The following is a 13,190-nucleotide window of genomic DNA, read 5'->3' as shown; positions in this document are numbered from 1 at the left end:
TCCAGTTTGCTATATAGACTAGTTCTTGCTGTGGTGCCAAGCTCTTGGTCAGGCATGCTGTGTAAAACAGTTTTTCATTTGCACAATAACTACGGCTATGTAAGAGTTCATGCGTGGTGCAGTGGTTTTGCTGACCCTTTACACTGAAAAACTGCATGACGGCAGGCTGGCAGATGCATTGAATGCCTTCATGTTGTGTTCTCTCAAAAAACCAGAGTTTCCTTTTTTGTCAAAACAGGAGTTGGCTTGAACCAAAGTCACATAAATGGTACCAACAAACTTTGTGGTATTTAAAATCCCTGCATGCATTCAAACCCTGTGGCCTATCCCTGGTAAAAACAATAGGGCCGGAAAGTCAGGCAGCCCTTACAGAATATTTTGTTGTGTTTAGAATCCACAGTGTATGCTGAGATGGTGGCTCTGTCACATGCATATATGTAGCAGAGGTAGGCAGAAGGAGATCTGACTACTCTGCTGATTTTGAGGCTCCAGAGTAATTCAGGTGAGTCCTGTGGTTGGAAGTCCCTGTTTAAAGTTTCTTCTCGTCCTGTTCAGAACAGGGACAGGAAACTTGATCTTCTGCATCAGGCCAACTGTGTTCACTTCCAAAAGTGTGCAGGGAAAATGAGGAGGACTTGGCCTGCCATGACAGGGTGCTCCAGTACGAAGGCAGCCTTGGGCCAGGCTGTGGTTTGAATCATCTCAGAGAGGGCTCTAGTCACTTAGGGCTTTCTCTAGGCATGGCCAGAAATTTCACCCAGGGTTTGAGGAAACTCTTGCAGGATGGGTTTTCTTGCTTGCTTTGCTTTGTTTTTCTTTTTTTTTTTTCCTTCTGGAAACTAATGGGTTTTCGTGAAAAAAATCATACTTCCTTCTTGATGACATTTGATTCAAGCTCTGAAAAACTCCTGATCATCGTTAGTGGGCACTGTTTTTTAATTTTTTTTTAGGTGAGTTTTACTAGCAGTACAGTTTATTTGAATACCTTACATTGGTACTAAAATGAAGGTCCTTTTATAAATACGTCAGTGAGGTTAAAACAGGTAATTCTATTTCTTGCTTTAGTATCCTGCTGAAGTAGTACTTCAAATCTCTGTGCCTTAATTTCCCTTCTCCCATTGCTTGCCTCCTCCATAAAAATTCTTTGGAACTAGATTTTTACTACTTGTGCTAGGAAACGGAACTCTGATCTCACTTGGATCTTTGTATTGGTATAATGCAAATAATGCTCTATTTATTGGAGTACCTTTAATAATTATTTTGAGGTATCTTATCAGCTACATTAGCCACTGAGCCTATTAGAAAGGTGAAGCCTTTGGATGAATTAACCAGATGAACAGATACAACTTACACACTTATAATAAAATTCACTCTTTCCAGAAAATTAGAGTACCATCTTGCAGACTGTTGGAATGATGCTGCCTAATGGCATATTCCTTTTGTCACAGAATAGTTGCAGATCACTCCCTAGTGAACTGAAGAGTCCTACAGGATAGCAAATGGATCAGGAGTGCCCCTGGAGTGAAGTCTCTTTGGGTTCAGGAGGTTTCTTTTCAAACACCTGGAGCTGAACTTGCCTCTTGTGTTTCCTCTTTCAGCAGAAATGTGCCTACAGGCTTGTTGAAACAACCTGCCAGGACAAAAAACAAGTCCCCCTTGCGTGGGGGCAGCTGTATTCACTGTAACATTGTGCCTCCAAGAAGGCTCCTATCCCCATTCCTGGACAACAGCAGGTGCTTGGTGAAGAGTGTAAGAAGGGTGACACGAGCATGGTGACATGTCTGAACACCCTCTGGTTTTTCCATGGCCCTTGACCATGGCTGGTCATGGCTCAAGCTGGCACGGGGACCTGCCAGTGTGAAGGCAGACATTGGTGTGATGTGTAAATCCAGAGCCAAGCCTGAAGGGAGGGGAGGGCAAGGAGGCACACACAAACATGAAGAAGAAGGGCTGTCCCCCAGGCAGGCTGGAGCTTGCCTGAAACATTATTTAACAGGCGGCTTCATCTACCTGGAACGTGCTGTCTCCAGTACAGTCCTGCCTGATCACACCCATACCAGCCTTTGCTCTTCAATAGCTGTTCAAATGCACTGGCTATCATATCGGGTTTTGCTACTGGCTCTTTTTGGTAAGTCGTATTTAGTGATCTCACCCTTCATGGGAGAAATGTGGCTGTTAGGATTTGGTCTCTGTTAGGTGTTTGATTTGGGGTTTCCCTGATCTTGGATCAATGTTCTCTGAATTGCAGAGGCTACAGGCTACCGTCTAGCATAATTTAGGAACAGAAAAATATGGCACATAGGTGCAATCGCACCCAGCCCTTTTATTGGTATATACAGCGTAGCTGTGATCTTGAAGGAGCATGTTCCCAGGGGCTCCATGTGTTGTTTAGTGTTAATGGCAAGTCATAAAATCCTAACCCAGGCTTCCTCCTGAGCCTGAGTGCCTCTGCTGGTAGCCTGCTGCTCTTGCTCCAGGCTCTTCCGCTTCACGCATTCAAATGCTTTTATTTTATGTGGTTGGATGTAATGGGACTCACCTGTTTTAACTGCCGAGCTAAGTCAGCAAAATAACCTTGAATCTCTGTGAAGATTTCTTCTAGTCTCCTGCAATCACTGGATTACTGCTCTCCTCCCCAAAATGTTAACATCTCCTTCCCTGCCACCAGAGAAAATCCAAAGCCCTCTAAACCATCAGTGCAAGAATTAAAGCTGTCACAGTCATACAGTTTCCATAGGTAGCACTTTTCATGTTGGTTAATGAACTTTTTGAGGGCCTTATTACTATGGCAGTAGAATTGCTTGGTGGCTTGTGTGGAGCAAATAAAACGGGACTAAAATTGTGACTGCAAAAGTTTAAAGGAATACAGTTACTGTGTGTTTGTTAATTCTATCTTTGCAGGAGGATAGCAGCTGCTTTTCTTTTCTTTTTTAACAGATGGAGTGATTTCTCATGTAGTGTTACAGTAATGACCAACGTGACACAGAAGGAAAATTCTGTGACAATATGGTGAGCAAGATCTTATTGACAGCTCCACTTGGTTGTAATTTGTAAGCTCTATACTATTGCTCTATTCTTTTTTTTCTCCCCCCACCTCCCAAATGCTGCTTGTCTTTTCTGCCATATAGAATTAGATTTCAAGCTGAATCAAACAGTTTAATTTGAAGGACTCTTAGCTAAAAGCTGTTCAAAATGCTCACAAGAGTTTACACCCCATCACAAGTTTAAAAAACAAAAAAATAAAAAAGCATTGCATTATGAAACGGTGCGAAAATTATCCTGTATTTAATGTCTCTGTTGAGACAGCTGCCTTGATTCCTTCTGTAGCAGCTGATGCCTTCTCAAGGAAGGGAATTTCCCCCTTTGCAAAAGGAAGCTTAGCCCTAGCATGAAGGAGGACACAGCCCAAATGTAGGCCATGAATGACCAGAGAGTAGTGCTTGTAGCTTGCCCTATGACTAAACGGTGTGCAGGGGCTGGAAATAAGCCCAAGGACATGATTGCCAACCAAAATCTGTGACTTCTGCCATGCATAGAGGTGCCCACACAAATGCCACCATCCATTTGTAGAGGAGCTGAAAATCTACCTGGAGACCCCCACCCACAGCCCCTCTTTTGCAAGACAGCATTAATTTTGTCACTATGTGCATTGCTCCATTAGGTAAAAGGCTCTACAAGTCCCCATAAGCTTCTCAGCTACCTTTATGGGGAATAAGCCACAAGGCAATCTATTTATGGGGTAGACAGAATGTTGTTCTATTCTTCCTTTGAATCTATTAAATTTGAAACTTGAAAAAAAAAAAAAGAAGAATGTTTGTTAGCTTGATACTAGCAAAGTAAAAAGTACAGTGGAAATCTTTTTTCCTAAAGGGAACGTTGCAAAATAACAGAGATGCTATTTTTCTGTGGATGATAAAGACGATAGAACCATCCAGTGGATTCGGCAGCAGTGTAAAGCAGAACTGCAGAGACTATCAGGCCAGTATGAGGACAGGTGGAGCCTGCACATGCTGCAGTCCTGACCTTCTCTGCTCCTGAGGGTTCTATAACCATCCTTGTTCCTGAGCACTGTGGACAGGCAAATTCTGCTCTTGGAAACGGTTCCCTAAAAAATAGTCCCAAGGGTTGGTTTTCATGCTTGCTACCAAATGCCAGTGGCTCTAACAATCCTACTGCACAATGTGTACAGTGCTAACACAGCCATTTCTTTATAACAGGGAGAAATGCCCCTAAGAGAGACATTTTCCTTTACAGTTCATAAATGGGACTTAACTTTTTGTGTTTTCTACACACACAAAATGAGGCTTTTTTGATCTCTATAGCAGATTTAACTTTAATTTCTGGAATTAGTGGAAACTTGTGATAGTGTTTTTCAGAAGGTTAGTTTGAATAGGGGGAGATTAGACTGATTCTTTATTTCGCATTAACTGCCTTTAAAATTTCACCAAGTGAAGGGCTACCAGCCTGCTGCTCAGTGACTAATAAATTTGATTCATCCTCACTCCCCACAGGGTTATCCTCCTTCTTACTAATGTTTGACATTTTACATTTTAATTAAAATCACCCTCCAAGCAGCAAACCACTAAGAGAGTGACAGATATTCCTACTGCAACAGGATATAAGAAAAAGGGCAATTTGCTAACTGTATCTTCTTCAATAGTGCCTCTCACTTATTTGCTACGTGAGCACCTAATGCCTGTGTGTGTATGTGTGTGTGAGACAAGACAATGCCTATCTTAACATTCAGGGTGTTTCCAGTGTCCAAAGACACTATCTTTTAATGTCTGCATTTCAGTAGGAGCAACTGGGACTCAGGAGTAGCAGTGCTTGCTTGATGCTATATCCTTCCCTCCTCTTAGGCTACAAGTTGTGTAGCTTAAGAGAAGGGAGAAAGGGCAAAGAAGAACGAAGTAATTGTAAGCTTTGAAAGCAATTGCGATAAAAATACTGCACATTGCTTCATCTGGCTGATGGCTGCCCCAACCACTGATGATAGGCTGGTTTTGTGGGACTTTCCTGCAGAGAGGAGCAGAAAGAGGATGACTGGTGGATAAATAAACCTGGTGGACAGGTGTAGAGAGGGGGTGTGTGTAAAGACCTGTATTAGTCAGCACATTAAAACATCACAAGAAGCTGAAGAGCAGGCAGCAAAGCTGGTGTCAGTGGCAGCATGGAGGAGATACTTGGTGGGAGATGAAGCCAGAGGCTGGAGTGCATACAAAAGGTGTGGGGTGCACGAAGCTGGAGATCAACATTACAGTGTGCTTAGAAGGAAGAGGAGCTGATGCCATTGCAAAGGATTAATATCCCTTGCAGAGGGAGTCTGTGGGCCTCAAGAGGGGAAGTAACAAATGTTTTGATTATTTGAACAGAACAAAGGACGACCTGAAAATAGAGCAATGGGGTTTTTCTAACTGCTCTGTACATAAGTCAGAGAAAGGGTAATCCATGGAAGTTGCCCTCTAGTGTACAGAGCTTGATGACAAAATGATGGTAGAGCCAAAGAGACAAGGATGGATTCAGGCAGAGGGACAGAGCAATGCTGTAAATACATTGAGGAATTGTTGCCTGACTCTATATGGAGAGACAGAGGAGGGAAAGACATTTATCCGCTTCCTGAGGAACAAGCATGAAACCCAGAACATACCCATTGCTTATGAATCTTATCTACCTTTGACAGAGAGCTCTGGTGAGATGTGTCCAGGTGTTCATGACAAACCAATTTTTTTTAGATAGCAGTGGTTGGACATGTACAATGTAAAAAATTCCATGTTTCCTCGTGCAGTTTAAGTGGCAAGGTTGTGATAGGGCAGTGTCACAGCCTACACCTCACTTGTTTCTAACCCAATGCAGCATCTTCCTGATTCTCACTTGTGTCTCTTCCTCCATCTCAAACCCAACAAAAAAATTTTTTTTTCTCATATGTACCAAGTCTGCTGATATTTAGAATTTGATTTCAAATGTTTTTAGAAAAGACAGTGTGCAGGAAGATCTTGCAAAATCCTGCAAGTTACAGGCTTGTCTGGGCCTTTCTGCATTATGATATGAAACCCAAAGGAATAGGGGAGAAATGACAACTCCCTTTCATGTGATATTCTGGCTGCCCTTAGGAGATGAACAGTGGAATAGGTGACTCCTTAAGAGAAATATACTGAATAAAGAAGAAGGCAGCTTAGATATAGTGGTATGAATGTATGGGGAAAGAGAGAAAGCTGTAAGGTGAGGTTTTGCATTCACAGCTCATTTCTCCTCCCTTCTGGAACAGAAAAGTCAGAGAAACATGGTAGTTTCTCTTGAACAGCTTAAATGAACTGCATTTCAGCATCACCAAAAGCAATCAAGTGGGATGGACTGGTCTCCTGTAACTCCAGGGAGAGACCTGTTTTTGGTTTGCTGGAATCGCTGCTAGGTAACAAAACCTGTGTGTCATGTCCCCTTGGAAATAAAAGCTTGATGAATAAAAGTTGCTCTAAGAAAATAGTGTTTGTGTCTCCTCATGACTTGGTCCTTAGGAGGCAATTAACAAAAAATGCTAGAGGTGCCCCCTCCCATCCTGATGTCTCAATTTTGTGTGGAGGAGGCTCTTGTGTCAGCCCTGGTAGAACCACCTGGACTTCCTGAGTGCCATTGCTGGGTGTCTTTGTGTGGTTATGATGGAGAGGATTCGGGATGTTTTCAGAAGCAAGTTTCTTTGAAAACTGCGGGGGCGTGTGGATGCTTGGTCAGACTTTTTGAGTGCACACAGGTATGTGAAAATAGGAAGCAGACACCAGGTCTCCAGGAAGATGGGTGCAGTGCTGTACAGATTCTTACTCTCCGTCAGCCATTCCTCAGATATGTTGAGTCATAAGTTAGTCTACAGAGGCATGTGGAAAGAAAGAAAGAAACCCAAGCTAGCTAGATGATCTGAATTTAAAGTGGACTGATTAAATTCCATTAAATCCCTATGTAGATGTCCTTGTTCAGAATTAAGGTAAAGTAAGATAAGTCTCATAAAGGCCAAGTTAATTCTGAAGGAGAATATGTACACAGAGATTTAATGCGTTTTTAACTAATCCATTTTAGCAGTTAATTCAGATTAACTGTACTCAGTTTTCCTCTCTGACAAAGCCCTTCAAGGGAATGAGATATGGAAAAACACCAGTCTGAGCAGTGCAATGTTTTTAAACATCCCACGCTGTTGATTACAAAGCAGATAATTGGTGCCACAGCACTCCTGTACTGAATGACTGCATGCAGACCTACCTGTGTGGGTGCTGTCAGAGGGGACAGTGGTGTTGGGAAGGACTTGCTAAGAGCATCCTTGCTTCCAGGAAAGTGCTTTGAGAAATGCTGAAGCATGCTGGCAAGGCCTTGGCTAACCTGCTGCTACAAGGAATTTTGATCATTAATGAGGTGTCTGTGCTAGCAAAGTGAATCCTCCTCACAATGAATGTGGAGTCAGCTGATACCTGTGTCTGCCCATTGTTTGTGTGCCAGAGATGCAGGGTGAATGTTAATGGTTTCCGTCCTACCTAGAGTGATGTATTCTTGGGCCAAATCCTGTCTTCACTCTTTTGTGTAAACAAAGCATTGCTTAGCCCTGTGCAGTCTCTAGATTAAAAAGTCAAAACCTGGAGTTCAAGCTTTACTATTGATTTTAAAAATATATTGCAAACAATAGTTTAAAAGGAAATGGGAGATTATGAATAAATAATAAGGTGCATAGGTGTACAGGGAAAATACAGCAGTCCATAAATATAGTTAAGAATTCAGTTTTACAGTAAAAAGAAAGGGCATTAAAATGTAGATGACTAAAGCAATATGTGTGCAGAGGAATAATAATATACCATGAATTAAAATCTGCAACTATTGGGGACTAAATTGCTTTTACTACTCTATACATTTTTTTAAAGTACCTAGAGGCCTCCAGGTAAAAGTACTAAAATAAAAATATTATTATTATGGATTTTGGGGGGCAGATGAGTTGGAACTCAAGGATGTCTCCTGTGTTTTAGCTCTGTTGCATGTGGTTAAACACACTGGGCCAAATTTATCCCTGGCCTGCTATATTTACTGTTGAAAGCACTTTGGAAAAGTGCATATTAAACCTGTATGTTAAAAAGCACTGATTTTTGAGCAGGCATTTAAGGCCAGGCAGTAAAATCAAAGACGTTCTCTCAGGTCAGTTTAATTTTGGGTGAGGGGAGCAATTGCTCAGTCACATTGGTCCAGTGAATCTGAAACAACAGCGTGTGAAAAGATATGGTGGCAAAATAATGGCTCCTTGTGGGATAAGTGCTAATGCTAATCACTGGCTAGGCTATTTCTCAGTTTTTACTCATGGATTTTATCCTGTTTTTTTCACTGATTATTATTCTGCCTCAGTAACCACCAACGTAACTTTTCGCCCTGTTTCACAGGGAAATTTAAGGCCAGCTTTTTCTGCTGCACTATGAAGTTCATGTAGGAAAATTTTTCACAGAATTGCTTAGGTTGAAAAAGACTTCTAAGACCATCAAGTCCAACCATTAACCTAACACTGCCAAGTCCATCACTAAACCATGTCCCTCAAGGCCACAAATACATGTATTTTAAAGACCTCAAGGGATGGTGACTCAATCATCTATCTGGACAGCCTGTCCCAGTGCTTGACAACTCTTTCTGAGAATTTTTTCCCCCTAAGATTCAATCTGAACCTCTCCTGGAGCAACTTTGAGGCCGTTTCCTCTTGTCTTGTTGCTGGCACTTGGGAGATGAGACCCTCCACCTGGCTACAACCTGTGGAAGGGAGCTGGCATGTTGGGGCTCAGCGTGGCTTTTGCTCAGCACTTGGGCAAGCATGCAAGCTGCTGCAGCGTTAGCCCTCATACTTGAGTGGAAGAGGATGTGGTGCTGGGGTGAGCCATGGCACCCAAATCAGCACTACTGAGTACCCAGAGAGAGAAATGGTCAGGGACAGAGCTGGAAACCAAGACTGGTCAATGTGGTCACCAGGGTGACCATAATGAAGCTATCACATAAAAACCCTGGGAAGAGGCTGAACTTGTCCATGGCAGGCAGCAGAGTTGGAAGAGGTTTTGATCCCAGCCTTTTTCTCCCTGGAGGAGCAGGAAACCACACATGGCCACTTTGAGGCTTTGTCCTATTTTTGTCCCCTTCATTTAAATGCTGTGGTCTGCAAAGAAGGACAAGGGAGGTTTCATTCTTGTCTGCGCTTGTTTTGCATCTGTGCTGCATCAAGATTTGTGTGTGAGACTTAGAATCTGTGTAGTGAGTTAATGGGGTGCGCATGTGAAGAGGTATCTCTCTTTCCTAGATGCTCTCAGATGCATCGCCATGTAGTACTTGCCTTTTGCCTTTTATTTCTATTTCTGGTAGTTGAAAGTATCCCACTAGTTGCCATGCAAGCAGCTTGTACCTCATATGGCTTGGGTTTGTTACCCTGCACTTTCCTGTGGGGAGAGGCTCTTGAACTCAGTGCAGAGGCTGCGTTTTTATTGGCAAAATGGCTTCAATGCACAAACGGTGTGAGGGGAAGCTCAATTTTCTGTTCACTTTAAAGTATATGGATCACCCAGGCTAAAAGGATTCAGCTGTTTCCAGCAGCACCTTCACAGACATTTCTGTGATGGCTGCTGTGCCTCCTGGGAGGTTCAAGTCCAGTGGATAATGCCCTGCTGTGCTGCTTCGGCACAAGATGCCTGCCAGAAGTCAGTCCGCTCCTACCGAGATCAAGGTAGAGCTGCCACTGATTTTTAAGGCTGCATGGCTACAGACTAGATCAGGTGTGCAAATCATTCCTAGGGATCATGCTTTTTTTTCGTTACAAGTGTGAAAATAAGGTTATCCTCTCAGATAGACAATTTCAGCCCCTCTTATCCTTCAAGCTGAGGAAAGCCCTTTCTTATCATATCCTTTTCTTAATCGCTGTTTCCTGAATAGAGGTAGCTGAGTATGGAGGAGCAGGGCTGTCTGTATTTTGACTGTATAGCAATGCAATTTTGTTAAAACTGTGAATCAGGCAATTGGATCAATAGAAGAAAAAATTACCCAATGTTTCCATGCAAAGCTCAGTGAGACAAAAAGAGCAACTCTCCATCAGCTCAGGGCCTGAGCATATTCTCTCTCCAGTGATGCAAGCAATATAATTACTTTATCCCAGGTGAAACTGTTCCTAAAAGTGAGGAACAGCAGACAGAGCCAACTGTCCTGGTGACCCAGTTTGAGACCTGGTGTCATCTGCACAGTGGTTCCACACTGGTGTTATGAAAAAGCAGGTTCAAATGCAACGCTGCTGCCCATGCTGAGGGGTTTCAGATGCCTCTGCTCTGATGCTCCCAGTGATGGAGGAGCCAGGACTGGCAGCCTTCAGCATGGCAGGACAAGGGTAGCTCAGGCCGTCTGTACTGTGGCAGGATTCTCAAAATAAACCCTGCAAATCGCTTTTGGGGAATTCACTGTACACAGAGGAACTCCTGGCCTGGGCAAGCTCTTCCCTGCCATCCATCCTCATGGTCATCCTCCAGTGGCACAGACATCATGAGCTCACATCTGGGTTCAATAGTTCTACCCTTTGGTTGTTCCTGGCACTGAAGTCTGTCTTTCTGCTCCTGTTTCTGTTCCAGAGAAAGGCAAGTGATGTTTTGCCCATTCGATGGGTTGGTTGTGAAGATGTAAAGCCCTTTGGAGGAGATAAGTCCTGCCAGCATCCTATTTTGCAGAGCCTTATGCCTCACCCTGGATTCGAAGCACTGAGATCTGCCAGCCACTTTTCCAAGTCAGGAGCTGAAAACATCTGCATGGAGTGGGACTGGCACATCTTGGGCATGGTGCTGGGGAGATAAATGTGACAAAGGGAGAAGAAAAAGTAATACCACCTCACTTTTTCCTATCTCCTTTTTTTTCAGATGGTAGGTTTTGCTCCCTTCCTTGTTGCAGAGGTAATGGAGGGCAGCAGTGGCGTGCCCAGGATGCCTTTGGGGTCATGGCAGCTGCTGTGACTAAAGGGGAGCGTGGTGGGCTGGCTGGATCAGGGAGTGTGCTTGCAGGAGGCAGCAAAAGTTTACATTTGTGAGAGCAAAGTGAAGAAGCATGGGATTGGAGAACACTGGGTGCTGCCATACAAGCACCATAGCCCCAAGTCTAATGGGTAATAGAGTCATTAATTCTGCTGATTAACTTGGCCTTGGGGTTCATGGAAATGACATCCACCTCCTTTATTTTTTTTCTTCTTTCTTTTTTTTTTTTTAAGCTCAAACTGTGGAACGAGGGAGCATAAAAAAACAAGCTAATTAGAGAGAAATCAGGAGAAAAGAAGCAGGGAGAAAAGAGAAGACAGTCTGAGCATTAATGAGACTGATTTGGGAAGAGGATGTGACAAGCTCTTCAAAAGCATTATTGTCAAATGTGTCACTGTTTCATAGATGGCTACTGCTACCTTTGAGCTTCACGCTGATAGTTAATGATTTGAAACTATAAAAAGATTGAAAAGGTAAAAGAGAAAATGGCAGAATCGACTGGATTTTAATGAGAGTACCCCCCTTCCCACTTTTCTCTTTTTCCATATGAAGCAGCCTTGGAAAGTAGAAAAAAAGTCCAGTTTCCCCCTGCCTGCTTGCTCTCTCAAGGCAAAAAATGTTCACAGAGGAGAGGAGAGAGTGCAGAGGTCCATCCGTCTCGCTCTGACCGCCATCCATCTTCCCTTCTGCAAACCCTCAGCTCTCCCATTCACTGTCAAGCAGTGGTGGGGTTGTGGTTGTACAGGCAGAGGACTGACAAAAATAAGCTGAGATTGATGGAAGAGACAGCTATAGCTCTTGTTTGTTTTTTTGTGACGTGCTGAGCAGAAGCAGTCTTCACACTGTGAAATGTAACAAAGAAATCTGAAGTGATTACACAGGTTCATTTGTCAGTATCACTGCTCCAGCTATTGCTGTGTGCAACAATGAGATGACAAGGCATTTATTGCTGATGGTTGGTTATTAGCTGCATTATAGGAAACATTAGCACAGTCTAGGATACATAGACCAGGGAGACAATAGCTTTCTGGGCTCCAAACTCAGCAGGGTAGCCTTGTCATTAAATTTGGTGGCACCAATTTAATTTTTTTTACAATAAATTGAAAGGAAACTTTGAAAACTCAGTCTGTAACCCTGCATTTACCTTAAGACTGATCAGCGTGCTTTCTTTGGATGCTACATTTTGCGTCAGAAAAACTGTGCAGCCCAGCAGGCCAGCAAATCTAAAAGATGCAGTGGAAAAGCCGTATAATATGTGGCCTCTTGGCTGATCCCATCACTACCTTCCAGCCCTGACCTCCAAAGTGCCCCTCTGCCACTGGGGTGGACCAGGTTCTTCTCAACCAAATTGCAAGCAAACATACAAGGAGGAAAGTCTTGTATAGTTTACAGAAAGGCTTCTGTAAACTTTTGTTATGACCTTTGTCTTGCTTTTCCTATCTTACCTGGACCTGATTATTTTTTGCTTGTCTTGCCTGGGTCCTTTAGGGTCAGATTTTGGTATCGTTCTCATCCTTGCAAATGGCCCTGTAGAAGTCACAGGAAGTCACAGAATTGTGGAATGTCGTGGGTTGGAAAAGACCTTAAAGATCATCCAGTTCCAACAGCCTCTCCAGGGGCAGGGACACCTTCCATGAGACCAGATTGCTCAGAGCCCATCCTGGCTTTAAACAGCTGGCCTTAAATACTTACAGGTATGGGGCATCCATAACTTCTTTGGGCAACCTTTTCCAGTGCTTCACAACCCTAACACTAAAGAATTTCTGCCTAATACGTCATCTAAACCTACTCTCAGTTTGAATCCATTCTCCCTTGTCCTGTCACTACTTGCCCCTGTAAAAATGTTCCTTTCCATGTTTCATGTAGGCTCCCTAGGTACTGGAAAACCATAACTAGTTCATCCTGAAGCCATCTCTTCTCCAGGCTGAAATATCTGAATTCTCTCAGCCTTTCTTTATAGGAAAGGTGCTCCATACCTCTGATCATCTTAGTGTCGCACACCTGGACTCACTCCAACAGGTCCATGTCCTTCGTGTGCTGGGGACCCCAGAGCTGAATGCAGCACTGCAGGTGGGGTCTCATCAGAGAAAAAAAGTCTTTGACAGTGAGGGCTGAGTGTGGAAAGTAAAGGTTTGGCATGCATGGGATGTGACTGGATGACTGCCGTGTTTATTAAGCCATAAAAGAACA

At 43.4% G+C, this 13,190-nt stretch overlaps 1 long non-coding RNA gene across 1 annotated transcript; it reads left to right on the top strand.

Moving 5' to 3' along the window:
* The first annotated feature begins 2,016 nt into the window (after window positions 1-2,016).
* On the top strand, window positions 2,017-12,836 carry LOC121674669. The gene is made up of 3 exons (XR_006019755.1): window positions 2,017-2,128; window positions 2,938-3,009; window positions 10,608-12,836. It is a non-coding gene; the product is annotated as an uncharacterized LOC121674669 (long non-coding RNA).
* The last annotated feature ends 354 nt before the right edge of the window (window positions 12,837-13,190 follow it).

This window comes from Corvus kubaryi, unplaced genomic scaffold (genome assembly GCF_017639235.1).
Source record: "Corvus kubaryi isolate FWS band 111438036 unplaced genomic scaffold, C.kubaryi_AGA036_p1.0 69, whole genome shotgun sequence".
In the NCBI taxonomy this organism is placed as follows: domain Eukaryota; kingdom Metazoa; phylum Chordata; class Aves; order Passeriformes; family Corvidae; genus Corvus; species Corvus kubaryi.
Note: the sequence above shows the minus strand (reverse complement) of the source record. Positions and strands in the feature narration are given on the sequence as shown.